The 19,551-nt window shown below is 47.8% G+C and overlaps 1 protein-coding gene and 1 pseudogene across 16 annotated transcripts in view; both read right to left on the bottom strand.

Moving 5' to 3' along the window:
* Positions 1 to 19,551, bottom strand: part of PCBP3 (poly(rC) binding protein 3) — a 214,799-nt gene that overhangs the window by 46,438 nt on the left and 148,810 nt on the right. Inside the window, exon 1 of one of the 16 annotated variants that reach the window (XM_059686719.1) lies at positions 9,266 to 9,376. The exons of the other annotated variants lie outside the window; for them this stretch is intronic. The gene's annotated coding sequence lies outside the window, so the exon portion shown is untranslated. Of the gene's footprint in view, positions 1 to 9,265; positions 9,377 to 19,551 lie in introns of those variants that run through there. 16 annotated transcript variants of the gene reach the window in all.
* Positions 1,885 to 13,040, bottom strand: LOC132231827 (probable transmembrane reductase CYB561D1; annotated as a pseudogene).

The raw sequence follows: 19,551 nt of genomic DNA, 5'->3' as shown, positions 1-19,551 counted from the left end.
TAGTTCTGTTTCAGTTTCACTGGTTTATGTTTTTATTTTATTATTTCCTTCCTCTGCTTTTTTCGTTTAGATTCTTACGGTGGAAGCTTAGATTATTTGGAAACCTTTTCTCATGTTAGTATTTCATGTTATAAATTTCACTAACGGCATTGATTTACTTGTATCTTACAAGTTTATGTATATGAGTTCAAAATATTCACTAATTTTCTTTGATACTTTCTCTTTGACCAGCACATTATTTAGAGGTGTTTTAATGGTCAGGTATTTGGAAATTTTCTAATTATCTTGGGTTGTTGATTTGAAGTTAATTCCACACTGAACAGGAAATATAATTTTTATTATTTCAATCATTTTAAAACTAGTAGGCTTTTATTCTTTTGCATAGACTGTGGCCTACCTCAGCGAATATCCTGTGTGCACACAAAAACCATGTGTGCCCTTCTGTTGTTGGTGGGTACCCCGTAAATTCTAGCTGGTGGGCTGTGCTGTTTAGTACTTATCTATCTTGACTTTCAGTCTTCTTAGTCCATCAATTACCGAGAGAGCAGAGTTGAAATCTCCAACTATAATTGTCGATTTGTCTTTTTCTTCTTTACATTCTATCAGTTTTTATTTCATGTATTTTGAGGCTCTGTTCTTTGGTATACATGTGCATTTGGGACTCACATCTCTTCTTGGTGAAACTGATCACTTTATATTCATATAATGTCCTTCCTTATCCATGGTCATATTCCTTGTCTTGAATTCTGACAGTCATCTGACATTCAAGTAGCCACTTCAGGTTTCTTTTGACTAGTGTTCACATCACATGTTTTTCTGTCCTTTAACTTTTTTTTAAATTTATTTTTATTTTTGGAAATCCTCACCCGAGGATATTTTTCCATTGATTTTTAGAGAGAGTGGAAGGGAGGGGGAGAGACACACAGAGAGAAACATCGATGTGAGAGAGACACATTGACTGGTTGCCTCCTGCACGTGCCCTGACCAGGGCTGGGGATCGAGCTACAAATGAGGTATGTGCCCTTGACTGGAATTGACCTGGGCCCCTTCAGTACATAGGCAGACGCTCTATCCATGGAGCCACACCAACCAGGGCTCTCCCATAGCTTTAAAGTGACTTTAGTGACTTTGCTGTGTTGCAGTTCAGGAGATCCTCACCTGGGCTCCTTCCCTACACAGTGCCTGAGCCCTTGTGCCCTGGTCTGGGGCCAAATCAGCATAGATCCCAGACATGCCATGAGAGCAGATCTGTCCCTCCAGAGTGGTAAGGTGATAATGGATGTAAGAATTACATCCTGAGTCTTCTAAGTGGTCCAGCCCCAGATCAGAGCTGGAGGGTGTGCTATGAAGTCAACCTCACATACACTGGATGATAGAGATCATTTAGAAAAGCTCATCACACAGATAAAGAAACCGAGCTCCTGAGACATGCAACTTGTATAAGGTCACATAATAGAGCTTACGAGGACCATAACCCATAGAAAAGACCCATGGGCTCTGTCCACTACACCATACTACTTTCTCAAAAGAGACTCAAAGAACCACAGCTGCTATTCATAATTGCAGGAACCCAACCCTCCATCAAGCATGCAACCAAGAAATGACTGCACCACCATCACCACCAGTACCCAACCCTTCTGTCTCCCATCCAGAGTGGAGGCTTCAGGATCCAGCTCCCCATCACCTTTTACTTGCACCCAGTTCATTTCCCCATTTCAGTCCACTGAGTCACCCGTGAGCAGGAGCAGTGGGTTTGTGCAGCCCCCCAGCCCAGCTAAAAGTATAAAAACTCTACTACTTCAGAAGTGGAGCCCTTGAAAGTCACCAAAGAAACCACTGAAGTCCAAGGCAAGGGTTCCAGCTAGAGTCAGAGTTCGGAGGGAGTCACATTTCCATGTTCTTCCTTGGCAAGTAGGAGCTGGAGATCTGGTGCATGATCACCAGGGCTGGATAGAGGGGCAGCGCCAGGCACAGGTACCAGACCGTGCCTTTGATCTGGGCCTGGAACCACACCAAGTACATGCCCAGGAACACTGTCACGGAAGCCATAAGATAGACCACCAGTCCATACATCAGATGATAGAGCTTGAGGTGAGCCACCCTTGAGACCCTGGCTACCCCGGAAAAGAGCAGGCAGAGCCCACACAGTGCTTGGCCCCCTGTGGCCAGCAGCATCAGAGCCTCCACCCAGCCATGCCAGGATGCCAGGTGGGGCAGCTCCCTGTGGGTCCTGCTGACAATGATGAAGCCCAGACCCAGGGCTGCACAGAGGAGGGCTAGAGTCTGCCCCACCCAGTGCAGTCTAATCCGGGCCTTTTGGGAGCAGAAGAAGAACAACAGGGAGTGCTCAGGCGAGAAGAGGAGGTTGGTCTCACCATGCAGACGCAGAACACCAAGGCCATGAATACAGGGTGCCAGGAGAAAAGACCTCCAGGGTCTGCATGGCTGTACAGGGCCAGCACACACTCCTGGCTGCCTGAGCGTGTCTTTCCTGTTTGTGATCACTAGGTGCCGCTGTCCTTTAACTTTTAACCCACCAATAGCATTGTATTTCACATTGGTGTCTTGACTGCACAGAGATTGATCTTATTTTTTTATCCACTCTGATAATCTCTCAGATTTTAATTGGTCTGTTGATACAATTCATTTTTTATATTTTCAGATTTAATAATTATCAACTGCACAATTCTGAAAAAATTTTAGATCCATGAGTAGTTGCAAAAATCATACAGAGTTCCTTTGTACCCTCACCAACTTCCACTTGACATAACTGTAGGACATTATCAAAACCAGTGCCAGACATGGGTAAGACTCTATTAATAAACTACCCCAGTTTTTACACGCCCCTTTGTTGGTTTGTTTGTCATATATGGGTCTGTGAAATTGTATCTCATGTATAGATCTGTCTAATCACCTGCACAAGCAGTATCACCAGGAAAAGACTCCTGTATACTATCCCTTTATAGTTACTCATTCGCCCCAACTCGAACCCCAGGCAACCACTGATCTATTCTGCATCACTATTCTTTGTCATTTCAAGAACTTTACATAAATTGAATCAAACAAATGTAATTGTTTGAAAATGGCCTTTTTCATTCCACATAATAATGTTCTCTCGAGCTGCCAAGTAGTTAGACATAACAGAGACTAGTTGCCCAGTAGCATACCATCAAATGGTTGCACCACAAATTGTGTGTCCAGTTACCAGGAAGGGCACTTGTGTCAATTCCAGTTTTTGTTTATTACAAATAAAGCAGCTAAGAACAACAGTACACATATCTTTGTATAAACATAAGTTTTCATTTTTCTGTGATACCCAGAACTGTGATCACTGTATGTTAAGTGTATGTAGAAAAATGCCAAACTATGTGCCCGAGCAGCTGCAGCATTTTCCATTCCCACCAGGGCAGACAGACCCACAGCTCTGCACTCTGCATCTGCGCCAGCACTTGGGACTATCAGTGTTTCCACTATAGCCATGTTAACAGACTAGAGGCCCAGTGCACAAAATCTGTGCACCCTCTCACAGTCTGGGAGCCCTCAGGGACTGTCCAGCTGCTGTGGAGGTGGGAGAGGCTCCCGCTACCGCCACTGCACTCGCCAGCTGTGAGCCCGGCTTCTGGCTAAGTGGCGCTCCCCCTGTGGGAGCGCATTGACCACCAGAGCGCAGCTCCTGCGTGGAGAGTATGGCCCCTGGTGGTCAGTGCGTGTCATAGTGACCAGTCATTCTGCCCTTCGGTCGATTTGCACATTAGCCTTTTATTATATAGCACTAGAGGCCCGGTGCACAAATTCGTGCACCAATGGGGTCCCTCATCCTGGCCTGTGGGATTGGGTCGAAACCAGCTCTCTGACATCTGCCAAGGGGTCCCGGATTGTGAGAGGGCGCAGGCCAGGCCAAGGGACCCCACTGGTGCATGATTGGGGCTGGGGAGGGATGCAGGAGGTTGGCCAGCTAGGGAGGGACTGTGGGAGGACTCCAGGGTGTGTCTGGCCCGTCTCGCTCAGTCCCGATTGGCTGGACCCCAGCAGCAAGCTAACCTGCCGATTAGAGCATCTACCCCCTGGTGGTCAGTGCACATCATAGCAACTGGTTGACTGTCTGCCCCCTGGTGGTCAGTGCATGTCATAGGGAGTGGTTGAGCAGCCTTAGCATATCATTAGCATATTACGCTTTGATTGGTTGAACAGCCAACCAGTAGACCGGACACTTAGCATATTAGGCTTTTATTATACAGGATGGTAGTGAAATCTGGCTGTGGTTTAGTTTGCTTTCTCCTAACAGCGAAGGATGCCAAACATCTATTCATGTGCTATTTCCTATCCACTTGTCCCGTTTGGAGAAGTGTGTGGCCCAGGCTTTTGTCCATTTTCTAACTGGACTGTTTGTTTTCTTGCTGTGGAGTTTAAAGAATTCTCTACATATGGGGGGTATAGCCCTTGTTGGATGTATGATTTACAAAGACTTTTTCTGAGTCTCTGGTTTGTCTTTTCATATCTTAACAGAGTCTTACACTGATTAAATTTTTTTTTGAGCAAGTGAATTTCTCAATTTTATCTTTAGTGGCTTTTGTTTATAGATGTTCCTAACTCTTTCTAACAGGGCCATCTCTGTTTACATGAGAAAAAGAGGGGCTCTGAACTGAATAATGACCAGCTGGTTCCAGAGCTCATTCTCCCGACCACCAGACAGGTAAACTCTATTTTCATGCTAGTCAAATATAAAAACCAATGAAGTTTCTTGTTTCAGACTTGAAAGAGTCTGATGGTTGAAAGTGGCATGTAACTTCCAAGTTGTAAGGTTTTTTGTTGTTGTTGTTGTTGTTTTTTGGGGGGGCAGTAAATAGATTTGGATATTAAAATAGAAGCAGTTTACAGCTGTGATTTATAAGAGCATCACACTCATGACAAATACACTAGCCTGTCCTCTCCAACATGAGATTTCTTGTCCAGAGAAGGAAGCAGAAGTCCTGCCAGCAAACCACCACCCAAGGACCGCATGGCTGCAGCGAGTGCAAGTCAGCTTTGTCCAAGACTGTACCCAGGCCTCAGCTGTTGGGAAGAGATGGCTGTGATCAGAACCTCAGGGGACAAGCACACACTTGATTTATTATGTTTAATAGTTCAGTGCCCCATCAGGCTGCATAAGCCAGTACAGCAGAAACCGACAGAACTTATTAGCTGCTTTCTGCTCCTAGAGAGACTCACAATGCAGATTGTGTCCTTGGGGCCATGGAGGGGAGGGGAGTTCTGTCCTGTAATGCTCTTGCCAGTCATAGCATTGGAAAGATGGTCAGGGTTTACACAACCTGACTTCAGTGAGCATTCTGCACAGGCTGCTGTCTTGTCATTCGAGTTCATACAGACAAACGTGATGGGGTTGGGGAGCCAGTGTCCTGTCCTCTTTCCTCCCTGCTCAAGGGCTCTGGCATGCTGGCCTCATGTTGGCAGCAGTGTGGAGCTTTTCTCTTTCCAGCAAAGCGAGGGCTTCCTCCAGTCCTAGCTCTGAGAAAGTGCCCAGGGTCTAGGCTGTGACCCACCTTAGAGTGTCTCTAAGGTGAATAACAGGTCTGCTGTGGAGATAGGTCAGGCCTCCTTGAGCCCTAAGTCTTGATCCTACCTCTGCCATGTCTGTCTGCTCCTGCAGTGATGAGCTTGTGTGCCTAGCACCTGCACACAGCAGGCATTTAGTCTGTCTGCACACACTCTATCTTCCTACAAACCCTCTGGTCAGAGTGGGAGGCCAGCCACGGCAGGGACATTCAACTGAACACTCAGTTATTACTAGGAGTCTGGCACCAGGCACAAGACAAAGGAGCACAGCCTTTACTCTCAAGTAGCTCTCAGTTTGGTAGAAAATTCAGACTGCAGCCTGGGACAGCTGGCAATTCCAAAATTTGAAAATCCACCATCACTACTTCAGCCTTCACACATGTATTCCAGATAGGTTGGGGGTTCAAAAGTCCCTCTTCTGGAAGGAAGGAAAGGAAAGCTGCTTATGGCGTCAGGGTTAAGAAACTGAGGGGGAAAGGCTGGGGAATGGTCCCCATGCTTAACACTACACTGCACACCCCTCCCTCCTGCCATTGCCCTGGAAAAAAGACATTGCCCAGACCATTGCTGGCAGACATCTGAGACCACAGGGAGAAGCTAGGCATGAGTGAGTGCCAGTAAGAGAGTCAGAGAGAATGGCAGACATGCGGGGCCTGCACGACTTGGCACTGTGCAGGCTCCAGTTAATGAGCTTTCTGATGTCCTATGACTGGGCCCAATGCAGCTGCATGGACACTGACGGTGAGAACAACAGCAGGGACAGAACAGTGCTGAATGAGCCCATGGCAGTACGAGGCCGGGACCTGACCTGATGACGAAGATGTCTGTCTGGGTATCCACACAGATGTCACCATGGGTCAGAAATGAAGCACAGCAGAAAAGAGAGCTGCCCAGGGACAGATGCCCCAAACCTGCCTCCTGTAAGCTCCTGTGTGGGGACTCACAACTCCACTGTGGGTCTGCGCTTCCTGAATTTCAGGGCCTCTGCAGGCCCCCTCCAGGTGAGCGCCCCCATGACACAGAGACAGGCCAGCACAGACAGGTATAGATGCCAGGACTGGGTACGTAAGACCCAGAAAAATCTATACATATAAGAAGGGATGAGTTTAATAGGGTGACTAGCATTAGACATCTCTACCAGCAAAGCCGGAAAACATTATTTTTTTATTTTAATTTACAAGGACCTAAAAAAAAAAATCAGTCCGATAATTCTAAGAAAAGATGTGTAAAACCTCTATGTAGAAATCTATAAAACATTATTAGGAGAAATTAAAGAAAAATTGAGAATTAAAGAAAGGCATCATGTTCATGGACTTGAACACTCAATAAATTCAGATATTAAATCTCCCTAAATTGATCTGCAGATTGACTCCAACAGACAAGCTGGTTTTAAAATGCATGTGAAAAATTCATCAGGCCAAATGTAGCCAAGACATTCCTGAGAGAAAGAACCAAGTGAGACCTATTTACCAGAAAGCGAAGGCAGTTCAGTCCATGTGACAGGGGCACAGGAACAGACAACTAATCGATGGACCACAACAGGAAGTCAGAGACAGGCACTCACAGCGTGAGGAGGCAGAAGACAGTCTTTCCAATCAGTGGCATTGGTTGGCAGGGTCAGCAGGTACAGAATGAAACCCTGTCCTATTGATTCCACTCCCAAATAAATTCCAAGTGGACTGTGGCTCAACATGAGGAGACAACATAGAATACTAGCTATATGAAGTGGGGACAAGGACAGATCACTTAGACATAACAAGCTCAATGCTTTCAAAGAGACTGATAATGGACCACATTACAATTAAGGTCTGTTTATCAACAGACACCATTAGGAGAGAGAAAAGGGACCCACAGAATGGGCAAAGATATTTGTACTTCACTTAATCACTCAGGGATGCTATCCAGAAAATACTGACTGCCTGTAGAGAAGTGGGCAAGGCCTTGACCACACACATCCCAAAAGACTTATAAATACATCAGAAGGCAGCGAATCTCATCAGTGATGAAGGAAATGCAGGTTACAGTCACAGGCTGGACACCAGGACAACTGACACTCAATACAACATGACACAGACCCCTACCCAAAGCCTTGGGGAGCACAGCCTGTGCTGGAGGCTCAGCTGCTAGCTGCTCACACATTCACAGTGGCCCCATGCCTGAGTTGGCCATAGGCCTGTACTATGACCCAGCACTTCCAGCTTCTGAGCAGAAATTTCTAACTAATATTCTGATCAAACACTATCAGAATCAGCATGTATAAAGAATGATAATACACAAGACCGAAAGGAGGTTTATTCTTGAAATGCATGAGTGCTTAATATCAAGAATTCTGTCCATGTCATTAGTAAATTAAAGGAGAAGTTCAACAACCATACAAATAACAATAAACAACACTTAATGCTGACACTATGCTTACTGTCTGCCAGGTACACTCCTTGCTGCAGCTCTGCAAGGAAGGCATGTCCCCACTTCACCCCACACACAGGGCCAGGGGTCACAGCTGAGAAGTGGGGGACCAGGACTCAGTCCAGAGACAGGCTCCATATCCCTGCACTGAACACCCATGTGCTGCTTCTCAACAGCAGCTGGAAAGGCACTTAATAAAACTCCACAGCCACCAATAATAAAATAAAATAGGGGGGAAAATGTCTTAAGGTAAAGATCGTTATCTCCCCAAAAAGCAAAACACTGATTTTGAGTCTGTGTCCTTGTGACCGTTTTTTGTTTGTTTGTTTTTTAATATATTTTATTGATTTTTGACAGAGAGGAAGGGAGAGGGATAGAGAGTTAGAAACATCGATGAGAGAGAAACATCGATCAGCTGCCTCCTGCACATCTCCCACTGGGGATGTGCCCGCAACCCAGGTACATGCCCTTGACCGGAATCGAACCTGGGACCCTTCAGTCCGCAGGCCGACGCTCTATCCACTGAGCCAAACCGGCTTCGGCTGTTTGTTTTTTTTAACTGGAGGGGGATGAGGCATAGAACTTTTATTACAACAAAGGGACACAGATAGTAATATATACTGAGAGAAATGTGGAAATAAGGAAGAATTTTAGGTAAATATATCAAAAGAAAGGGTGCTGCACTATAGCACAAAGAGCAAAGGAAGCTAAGATTAGTTGAGTACATGAAATTTTTAAGGAAAAATAAGGCCCAGACAGTTATAAAGGAAAAGGCTAGGGCAGGGTTGCTCTGGTTCACGTGGATCCTGTACAGAGGTCGACCTTGAAACTGAGTCCACTCCCCCCACATCCATGTAGGATCCAAGCACTGATTCCTGTTAAGAACATGTTACCAGGTGCTCACACAGCTGTGCTCCTGTAGGAACAATGCTCTTCATTACCCTCTGGCACTGATTTGTCCACTGATTAATGTGGTGCCCCCAAAAGACACCTCAACCCCTCCCCCTGGGGCACCTTGAGCAAGCCCCACTTGCAGCACTGCTGGGGCCTGTGGCCAGCAATTGCCTGGAACCGTCCTTTCTTAACCAGACATAGGGCTCTGAGCAGTGGAGTGAGCCAGAGTTCATACCCAAGGAGGGGTCACAAGGAAGTCCATGGGGGTCACCATCTAGGCCACAGGGATGGTCAGGGTAGGAGCGCCCCATCATTACATTTGGTCAGGGTCAGGGACTCCATGCACATCTTCAGCACTGGCCCAGAGGGAGGAGTGAGGCAGGCTCACCTCTGCAGTGGAGGGGCTTCTCACCTGAAAGGGCTCTGAGTACAGGAGGCAGAGGCCTGGCCTGGTCACTGGCACCTGTCCTCCCAGGAGTGGCCAGTGTACCTCAGGTGTCACGGGGGTTCTCCTTATTGAGAGGGCCAGCTTCTCTTTCCTAAAAGGACACAGGGTCATTTCAGCCTCCAGAGTAAGGGCAGTGGGCATAGAGATGTGGTAACACCACTAACAGAACAGCCAACTGAGGCAGTGAGTGGCTTGCCCATGGTCACTGAGAGGGTGGGCTGTGGGCAGGCAATGGGCCGTGGGGTGGGGACACACCAGCAGCCCTAGGCAGCCTGTCCTAGGCCCTGGCCTCACTTCTCACCCTATCACCATGTGAAGCAGAAGGGCCTGGTACCTAGCAGCCGAGCCTGTGACCGCAGGGCTCAGGAGCTTCCAGCCAGACCACACTGTTCCCAGCCCAGGTCAGTCCCTGTGTAACTGCCCGAGGCACAGGCATCAAGTCTGTAGGCCACTTATGTCTTTGTGGGGTTGGGTGGGGCAGGGGGGGGGACCATATCATTTGCTCCATTTCACTAGCCCAAGCTTCTGTCTGCCTGCTGCTGGGTCTCCTGGATGTGTGAGCTCATGTTCTTACAAGATTCATGCAGAGTCACAAACAGAATCACAGATACTCTTAGCTATGTATATGTTGGAGAAGTAACCTAACATGGGTTCATGAGTTTAGCAGGTCATTTCTTTAAATGTTTTGGGGTGTGTGTGTGTGTGTGTGTGTGTGTGTGTGTGTGTATTTAGTTGTTCTTAATCCTCACCTGAGGATATCTTCTCCATTGATCCTTAGAGAGAGCGGAAGGGAGGAGTAGAGAGACAGAGAAACGTCAATGTGAGAGAGACAGATCGATTGGTTGCCCCCTACTTCAACCAGGCCAGGGATTGAGCCTGCAACTGAGGTACATGCCCTTGACCAGAATTGAACCTGCAACCTTTCAGTCCTCGGGCCGACACTCTAACCACTGAGAAAAACACCTAGGGTGGTATTATAATATTTTAATAATAATAATATCATTACAATACTGACAAATGGCATCGGCTAAAAATAAAATATATTTTTAAAAATGTGCTAAAGCAGCTAAACCATTAGGAATCTTCCCAAATGAAGAAAAGGAAAGTTGAAGGGGGAAGGGAGGAGAATAGAAATAAAGACAAAAAATGTGAGTAAAACTCTAAAGGGAACAAAAATGAGATACAAGAAAAATAAGTGATTCAATAGTTAAAAATAGACAAGATTTTAAAAAGGTTAAGAAGGTAGAGATAGCATCAGAGAACTAAAAATTAAAAATAAATTCAGGGTCGGGGGAGAAGCAAGACAACTTAGGTAAGAAACTATAAGGACCAATAATAATCTACACTAATAAAGGAGAAAAATGGTAATTGGCATACGACAATACCCTTTTCATTGGCTAATCAGGGCTATATGCAAATTAACTGCCAACTAAGATTGGCAGTTAACTGCCAACTAAGATTGGCAGTTAACTGCCAACTAAGATTGGCAGTTAACTGCCAACAAGATGGCGGTTAATTTGCATATGCAGGCACAATGCAGAGAGGCGAAAGGGAAAGCAGGAAGAAGCCCCCTGCCACTGACAGTGATCGGAAACCCAGGGGGGAGCTAAGAGCTGCCCCCCAGCCATGATCGGAGAATCAGGCACCTTTGCCGCCCTGGCCAGTGATAGCAGGAAGTAGGGGTGGAGCCAGCGATGGGAGCTGGACACGGTCGAAGCTGGCAGTCCCGGGAGCTAGGGGTCCCTTGCCTGGGCCTAAAGTGGAGCCCACGATCGCGGGGCCGCTGCAGCTGTGGGTCCCCGCTGCCCGAGCCGGACGTCTCAGCCAGAGGCATTAGGCCTGGGCAGGGGCAGAGCCTGCAACCGCGGGGAGCTGGGGGTCCCCTGCCCAGGCCTGACACCTCTGCCGGAGGCCTCAGGCCTGGTCAAGGGGCCGATCTGGTGATTGGTGATCGGAGGGTGATGAGGGTCAACTCCTCTGGCCGAGGCATCAGGCCTGGGCTGGGGGCCAGAGCCAGTGATCGGGGGGAGATGGGGGTCCCCTGTCCAAGCCTGACACCTCTGGCAGAGGCGTCAGGCCTGGGCAAGGGGCCGATCAGGTGATCAGAGGGTGATGGGGGTCTACGCCTCTGGCTGAGGCATCAGGCCTGGGCAAGGGGCAGAGCCAGCAATTGGAGGGGTCTGGGGGTCCCCTGCCCAGGCCTGATGCCTGGGCCAGAGGCATCAGGCCTGGGCTGGGGGCAGAACCAGTGATGGGGGGAAATGAGGGTCCCCTGCCCAGGCCTGACACCTCTGTCAGAGGCGTCAGGCCTGGGCAAGGGGCCGATCCTGCGATTGGAGGGTGATGGGGGTCAACGCCTGAGGGCTCCCAGTATGTGAGAGGGGGCAGGCTGGGCTGAGGGACACCCCCCCACACACACACACCCAGTGCACGAATTTCGTGCACCGGGCCCCTAGTAGTAATAATAATAATAATAATAATAATAATAATAACAACAACAAAGTTTAAAATATGGCTAAAGACTACAAAAAAATCAGATTTAATAACTAAGAAGACCATGAGTTGGAAATTGAGCCTGGAACTCCTGGTTTGAAAGTGACTTTGGTAAACAGGTGAGAGCATGTGTGCTGGGCCCTGCCTGCAGATGGAGTTGGGCTACAAAGATCCAGCATTCAGACACAGGAGGCAGCGGCTTAGAGTCAGTTTCCAGAAACATACACACATACTCAAACCTGTGTTCTGGTTGGGAAAACACCCCCCTCTAAAGCCTCTACACTATGTTCCCTGCTGGGTGTCAGCTGCACTGCCCACTGAGGATGGGGCACTGACACTGTCCTGAGAGGGAAGCTGAGAGCAGGAGGAGGAGCAGCCAGGGGACTTGGAGGGAGCAGTGGTGGGCCCATTCCCCTGTGCCCTGCACTGTGCTAAGGGGTTAGAACTCGTAGTGAGAGCCCACTCTTTGGGAAGCCCACCATGTGGGAAGCCAACTGAGGGTCCCATAGGAGGGGGCCCTGAACACAGTCTGAGATTCCCGGCTGTCCCCTCCCTCTGCTAGACTCTCCCTGGGGGAAGGGAGAACTGAAGATGACCCCTGGGAACCTGAGGGGTCCTGGTGGCTTCCAGGGGTGGGGGCAGCCTCAGCAGAGATTGGGAGGGGGGGGCAGCAAAGCCACCACTTTCTCACAGTAGTGACTGCACTGACTATGGCTTCTGTGTTGGGGGCAGGGGTGTCTGGTATTCCTACTGAGATTTAATCCCCTGACTTTAATCTGCTGATGGTCCCTTAATCCGAAAACTGTCTAGCAGCCAACACATTTCATTTACTTGTAATGGGTTTGGTTGTTTTTATTTGTGTGTGTTGGAGGACGATACAGTGTGTGGACAGCTGAGCTCAGTATTGCCAATGGCCAAGACACAAAGGCAGAGTTATAAACCCATGCAAAGATGCTGCACTGGGGAAGCCAACAGGACAACCAGACAGGGGTCCATATTCTCGGATATGCTCCTGCTGCAAAAAAAAAAACGCTTTGCAGCAGGAGTACCTGCAATTTATCAGAAGACAGGTTTCCACTGACCTGCCCACAGCCATCCCCAGCACCCAGCCACCAGTCCGGCAGGCAGCAGTCCAAGCTCCTGACACGCCACCCTGGGCTTCTTCCTCGGCTTAGCCATTGTGTCCCAACTTGCCTCCCTGGTTCCTCAGCACCATGGCCAGGGTCTTTGCAAACTGGGACTGCATGCGGGCGATAAGGATGGGGGTGGAGATTGTGGTGATGCTCAGGAAAGCCCAGCCATGGGATGGGCTCTCTGTGCTTCTGGAACTCAGGCCAGATGGCTGTACTGGAGACAGGCGGAATATAGACCAAGACAGGTGCTATAGATGCAGCCAGGTGACAGGCCAGTGTTCCTGCCATGCTTCCTCCCTGTGCGCCTCAGCCTAGTGTAAGGGAGGGAACTCTGGAACCCAGGATGTTACCTGCTGTCCATTCCCAGATGCCACTCCAGGGTTCTTTGAAAATTTCAAGCTTAGAAAGTAAAAAATATGCATTTCTCGGTCATTGAAACCAGTGGCTTTTAAAAGATTTGATTGTAACGGCAGCAGAATCCTTTCTAAAACCAGTAAAAAGCACAAAATAAAAAGGCAAAATGAATGTGGCAGAACTGCTCTGGTGAGTGAGCAGCCCCCTTGCAGCTGGGGAGACAAGACCCCAGAGGCTCTGGAAAATGGAGGGACAGAGCCACTATGAATTCTTATCCACTCCAGTCATTGTCACTGGAACCTTTTCTTACCATTTCCAGACAACACCTTCTTGTTTTGCATAAATATCACAGTATGTGTGTTCTGTGACCAGATTTTAAAATGCAGGTCTAATTTACATGCATAAATATGCACAAATCTTAGGTATGCAGGTTGATTTTCACACAGGCACTTACCATGTGATCAGTTCTTGACACAAAACATTCTAGACGCAGAGAGAAGTGCCTGTGGCCTGTCCTGCAGCTCAGCCAGCTGCATGCAGCGCTGCTTGCTGCTGTCATCACAGTTCCTTCTGCTGTCGATTCACTGCATGCAGTCTCTACTTTCTTGCCTGACTTCTTCCACCCCAAACAACATTCCTGAGATCCACCTGTGCTGTGCAGCAGAGTCAGCATCTCTAGTACTACTGACTGCCCTGCTGACTAGAGCTCCATGGCAGAAGTGGGGCCACAGGGATGACCCTTATCCTATCAATTGATAGTGGCTGAGGAGCAAGGTCTGTGTGGGGACGTGGCCCTGCTGGGGCTGCAGGATGGGGCATCCTCACAAGTCTCTATGGGACATGGTGCCCACACGTACTAAAGGGAGGACAGAGGGTCCCCTTTCTCCCTTATAAAGCATTGTGGACACACATGTGTGGTGAGGCAGATTCCTAAGTTATGTGGAAGGCCTGTGCCCTGAGTCACTATTGTCTGGCTGCCGGTCTCCTTGCTCTAGGCCAGGGGTGGGCAAACTTTTTGACTCGAGGGCCACAATGGGTTCTTAAACTGGACCGGAGGGCCGGAACAAAAGCATGGATGGAGTGTTTGTGTGAACTAATATAAATTCAAAGTAAACATCCTATCTAATAAAAGAGAAAAATGGTAATTGGCGTACGATGATACCCTTTTCATTGGCTAATCAGGGCTATATGCAAATTAACTGCCAACTATGATTGGCAGTTAACTGCCAACTAAGATTGGCAGTTAACTGCCAACAAGATGGCGGTTAATTTGCATATGTAGGCACAATGCAGGGAGGCGAAAGGGAAAGCAGGAAGAAGCCCCCTGCCACTGACAGTGATAGGAAACTCAGGGGGGAGCTAAGAGCTGGGGGGCAGGGCAAAGACGGCCCTGGGGCCGCCTTTGCCCTGCCCCCCAGCCATGATCCGAGAATCAGGCGCCTTTGCTGCCCTGGCCAGTGATAGCAGGAAGTAGGGGTGGAGCCAGCGATGGGAGCTGGGCACGGTCGAAGCTGGCAGTCCCGGGAGCTAGGGGTCCCTTGCCTGGGCCTAAAGCGGAACCCACGATCGCGGGGCCGCTGCAGCTGCGGGTCCCCGCTGCCCGGGCCGGACGCCTCAGCCAGAGGCTTCCTGCAGGGGCAGGGGCGGAGCCTGCAACCGCGGGAGCTGGGGGTCCCCTGCCCAGGCCTGACACCTCTGCCGGAGGCCTCAGGCCTGGTCAAGGGGCCGATCCGGTGATTGGTGATCGGAGGGTGATGAGGGTCAACTCCTCTGGCCAAGGCATCAGGCCTGGGTGGGGGGCGGAGCCGGGGATTGGGGGGATATGATGGTCCCCTTGCCCAGGCCTGAAGCCTGGGTCAGAGGCGTCAGGCTTGGGCGGGGGGTGGAGCAAGCGATCAGAGGGAGATGGGGGTCCCCTGCCCAGGCATGATTCCTGGGCCAGAGGCCTCAGGCCTGAGCGGGGGCCAGAGTCAGTGATCAGGGGGAGATGGGGGTCCCCTGTCCAAGCCTGACACCTCTGGCGGAGGCGTCAGGCCTGGGCAAGGGGCCGATCAGGCGATCGGAGGGTGATGGGGGTCTACGCCTCTGGCCGAGGCATCAGGCCTGGGCAAGGAGCCGTTCCTGCGATTGGAGGGTGATGGGGGTCATCGCCTGAGGGCTCCCAGTATGTGAGAGGGGGCAGGCTGGGCTGAGGGACATTCCCCCCCGACACACACCCAGTGCACGAATTTCGTGCACCGGGCCCCTAGTCATTACATAAAAGTGTACGGTCTTTTCTTTTTTTAGTTTTATTCATTTCAAACGGGCTGTAGTTTGCCCACAGCTGCTCTAGTCTCAAACGGTACCATCCAGAGCAGAGGTGTGAGCATGACACCCAGGATGCTGTATTCAGGATGTGTGCTTTGCTAATGCCCTTCCCTAAAAAAAAACTGTTTTAAAAATTTGCCACATGAAATAAGCCAGTCAGAGAAAGATAAATATCACATGATCTCACTCATTTGTGGAATATAATGAACAACATAAACTGATGAACAAAAAGAGAGCCAGAGGAAAAAATATTTTAGAATATAATAGAAGTAATCCTGCTATTTTCAGATTTTTAATATTTCCTGCAACTTGTGTGATATTATACTATGTTAGCACAGTTTTGGTAATACTGTTATATTTAAAATCCTTTTTTTCTTAAAATATTAATGTTTATTGCATGTTAAAAAATAAAAAATAAAAAATCAATGGAAAAAATATCCTTGGGTGAGGATTAACAAAAAAATAAATAAAAATATACTTACGATTTTAAATCAGTGATACTTTTACATGTTTGAAAAAAATCAAAATGTTGTACAAATGCATACTTTGAGAAGTCTCAATTTCTGTGTTCCTATCACTTATAAATATTTCATCCCAAAATAAATTTAATAGTTCCTTAAAAAAACAAAAACAAAAAAACCTCAACACACATTTTCTGTGAATCCTTGAGCTCATCACTTTGTCTCACATACACTGGTGTTTGGTGAGAAGGAAGGTTCTAAATTGGGTGTTTGTTTTTAATAGATATCTGACTCCACACCACTCACTGAATAATTTGTCCATTCCTACTGATTTAAATACACACCAGCCCAGCCCAGCCGCTGTAACTCAGAGGTTGAGCATTGACCTATGAACCAGGAGGTCACAGGTTCAATTCCGGTCAGGCACATGCCCGGGTTGTGGGGCTCGACCCTCAGTAGGGGGCATGCAGGAGGCAGCTAATCAACGATTCTCTCTCATCATTGATGTTTCTATCTTGCTCTCCCTTTCCTCTCTGAAATCAATAAATTTTTTTTTAAAAAATCTCTTAAATACACACTAAATTTATGAAAGCAAAACAGAACAGTACAAAACAAAGCCCACCTCCCTACAGGAACATTTTCCCACTCATCCAGGACTCCTGTCTGATGGCTCCATTTTTCACCTGGTAGGCTGTTTTTACACAGGTTTTTTCTTTTCTCTTTTAGATTCTGTTGGATTGTTTTTAATAATGGCAGCAACCCCCCCCCCCCCACACACACACATACACCTTAATATGGGGGTTGCAAGCTCAGGAGACAGAGCCCAGAGCTTGGCAGAGGGTGTGAGCAGCTGGCTTCTAAGCTGGCTGCCCTGTCACTCTAGAGCACGACCCTTGCTCACAGCCATTCCTCTAGTGATGTCCAGATATGACAGTGGCTCCTGTAGTCCCCTTGCTACCCAGCAGACAGCCTGTGGCCACCCCCTTCCCAGGTCAGGGTGCCATGAGGCATGGGCTCCTGCCTGAGCCCCAGTAAGCAGAACCACAGTCTCTCCACAGCCTCATCTCTTCTGGTTTTCTGTGAGACACTGCTTAGCAATGGGGCAGATGGACACTGCTTAGCAATGGGGTCTTGCTGTGTGGCACAGACACAGATGAACCAGGCCCTGCCAGATCTCAGCACCATAGGACGGACCTGTACACCAGGTCACATGCAATGAAAAACCCATGAGACCATGTTACACTTACCCTGGCTCATATCTGACCAAAAGGATCATTACTCAAGAACACGGTCGCTCAGCTAGGACAGTCTCTGCCTCACCGCAGCCACAGGTCACATGCCCGGTACACCAGGAGTGCCACGTGACCATAGCCTACACTTTCACTCCTGTGGGGTTGACCTATTGGCTCTCACACTTATATGGACATCAGCAGCACCCAGAAGATTTGGTAAGTGGACCATACTCCATGCCAGAGTTACTGACTCAGGCTGTCTGGGGAAGGGAATAGCTGAGAATCGCCTCTCCAGAAGTTCTCAGGTGATGGTGGTTGTCCAGGACCCTCAGAAAACCACTGCCTTGCACTATACATAAAATAATGCAGCCGACATTCAGAAAGAAGGAAGCCCAGTGCTCTTCCGGAGGGCACATCAGCTGTGCCAAAGGACAGCCCCAGGTGACCATACCAGCCTGCTGGTCCTTAGTCCCTGACCTCTGAAAGGCTCCTACCTTGGCCAGAATAAAGATGTGTCTTCAAGAGCTCCAGTTCTCAGGTGCTCAAGACACCAAACCTTCCCGAGGCTTCTTCACATGGTGACAATCTGCTTTATGGTGGGTGGGTTTCTGCCTCTCATGCAGAGCTGGGTGTCTTACATGAGACCACCAACATGCAAAGTGCTGAAGGTCAGAGGGCACCAGCCAGGCCCAACTCCACAATGCCCTTTCAGTTCCCAAATAAGTCAAGATCAAAAGCAATGAGGATGCTGTTAAGAGACCAGCTCTATGTTTTCCCCTCCCAGGTGAGTGTGAAAGAAAAGGATAAGCCCGCTGGAGACAGGTGGGGACAGAGACCAGCTGTGAGGACCAATGCGCCCACTCCTCATGCTTTATGAGAAATGGAAAGGGGTCATAGCCAGTTGCTTCTGCATTGTTGTATTTATGATACTTCTGGAAAAACAATTGCCTATTCTGCCGTAAGAAAGGAAAATCAACATCCCAAAATACTTGCCAGGCCCCAGAGAGCAGTTCTCATTTCCCCCCGAAGGCAATTGGGGGTATAACTTTGTAATTTTATTAACATAAAAGCATACATGTTTGTCACACCAGAGTGTGTCAGTCTTCCTATCACATAAGATGACTGAATGGTCACATTATCTTAGACAATGGGAACACATGAAAGGTGCGGCAGGAAAAGAAGACTGGTAAAAACTGCATTAAATATGAGGAACCTTCCCCAGGCATGAAAATTTTATAATCATAAATATGAAAAACATTGAAATTTTCTGCCTTATCTTAATAAAATAGAAGAAAGACTTCCCTTTCCTCAAGATTGGAAAATGGGCAAGAAAGAGCCCTTTAGAAACATTACATGAGATTGCTTCAAAGGCTGCAGTTGGAAGGAAATGGGCATCATCCTAAATGAAGAGTATTTGTGCAAAGGCATTACTTTCAAGAAGAGAAAAGCCTCTTTTCTTACCGAGGGTGCAATTGCTCTTTTTTCCATCTAAAATGTAGAGGAATACATAATCTGAAGTACATTTAGTTTTCTGAACTTGGCCGTAGACCCATGTTTCCTGGAGAGTTAGTTAAAATACAAATAAAATATTAAATATTTTATCTATGAAAGGTAAAAAACATTTTTCTCAATAAAAAATAAATTGAGTACCATATGACTTTGATTCTGGCAAACCATTTCTGGAAGTATTTTTCCCAGCAAATTCAAAGAGGAGATATAACTTGTTTCAGTATGGCACCAGTGATCAGTTCAGATATTGCAGACATTTTATTCTATTAATTATTTACCAAAATATGTTTAAGGATCCTGAACTAATAGAATAGCTTAGTTCATTTATAGGACAGGAAACCCCCCCCCAAAAAAAATTTTGTTATTTATAAGCTAAAAAATTCAGGTTTTACAAACACTTTTAAACTATTATACGTTCCACATCTGCTTTATCACAAAGCAATCACATTTGCTGGCCTTCCCAGAGACAAAAGAAGTATGTTATTTCTCAAGATAAATATCAAACTCCAAAAGTGCATGTTGTCCATCCAGTAGTAATATACAAGTATTATCCTTATTCTGATATGCAGATCTCACTGTGTGTTCATACTACTGGAAGCCAACAGCTCAACTGTTTCCTTGAAAGGTTGACATTCCCAAACAAAGGCGCTCACTACACTGAGAGCGCAGAGCCCCAATCCACAGGGGTGACCGATGTTTCTGAGCATGAGAATCATATTCCCACATCTACCCCAGTATCACTGGCAGCAAACATCTGTAAA

The sequence above is a fragment of the Myotis daubentonii genome, chromosome 3 (assembly GCF_963259705.1).
Source record: "Myotis daubentonii chromosome 3, mMyoDau2.1, whole genome shotgun sequence".
In the NCBI taxonomy this organism is placed as follows: Eukaryota; Metazoa; Chordata; class Mammalia; order Chiroptera; family Vespertilionidae; genus Myotis; species Myotis daubentonii.
This window is presented reverse-complemented; position numbering and strand designations above follow the sequence as displayed.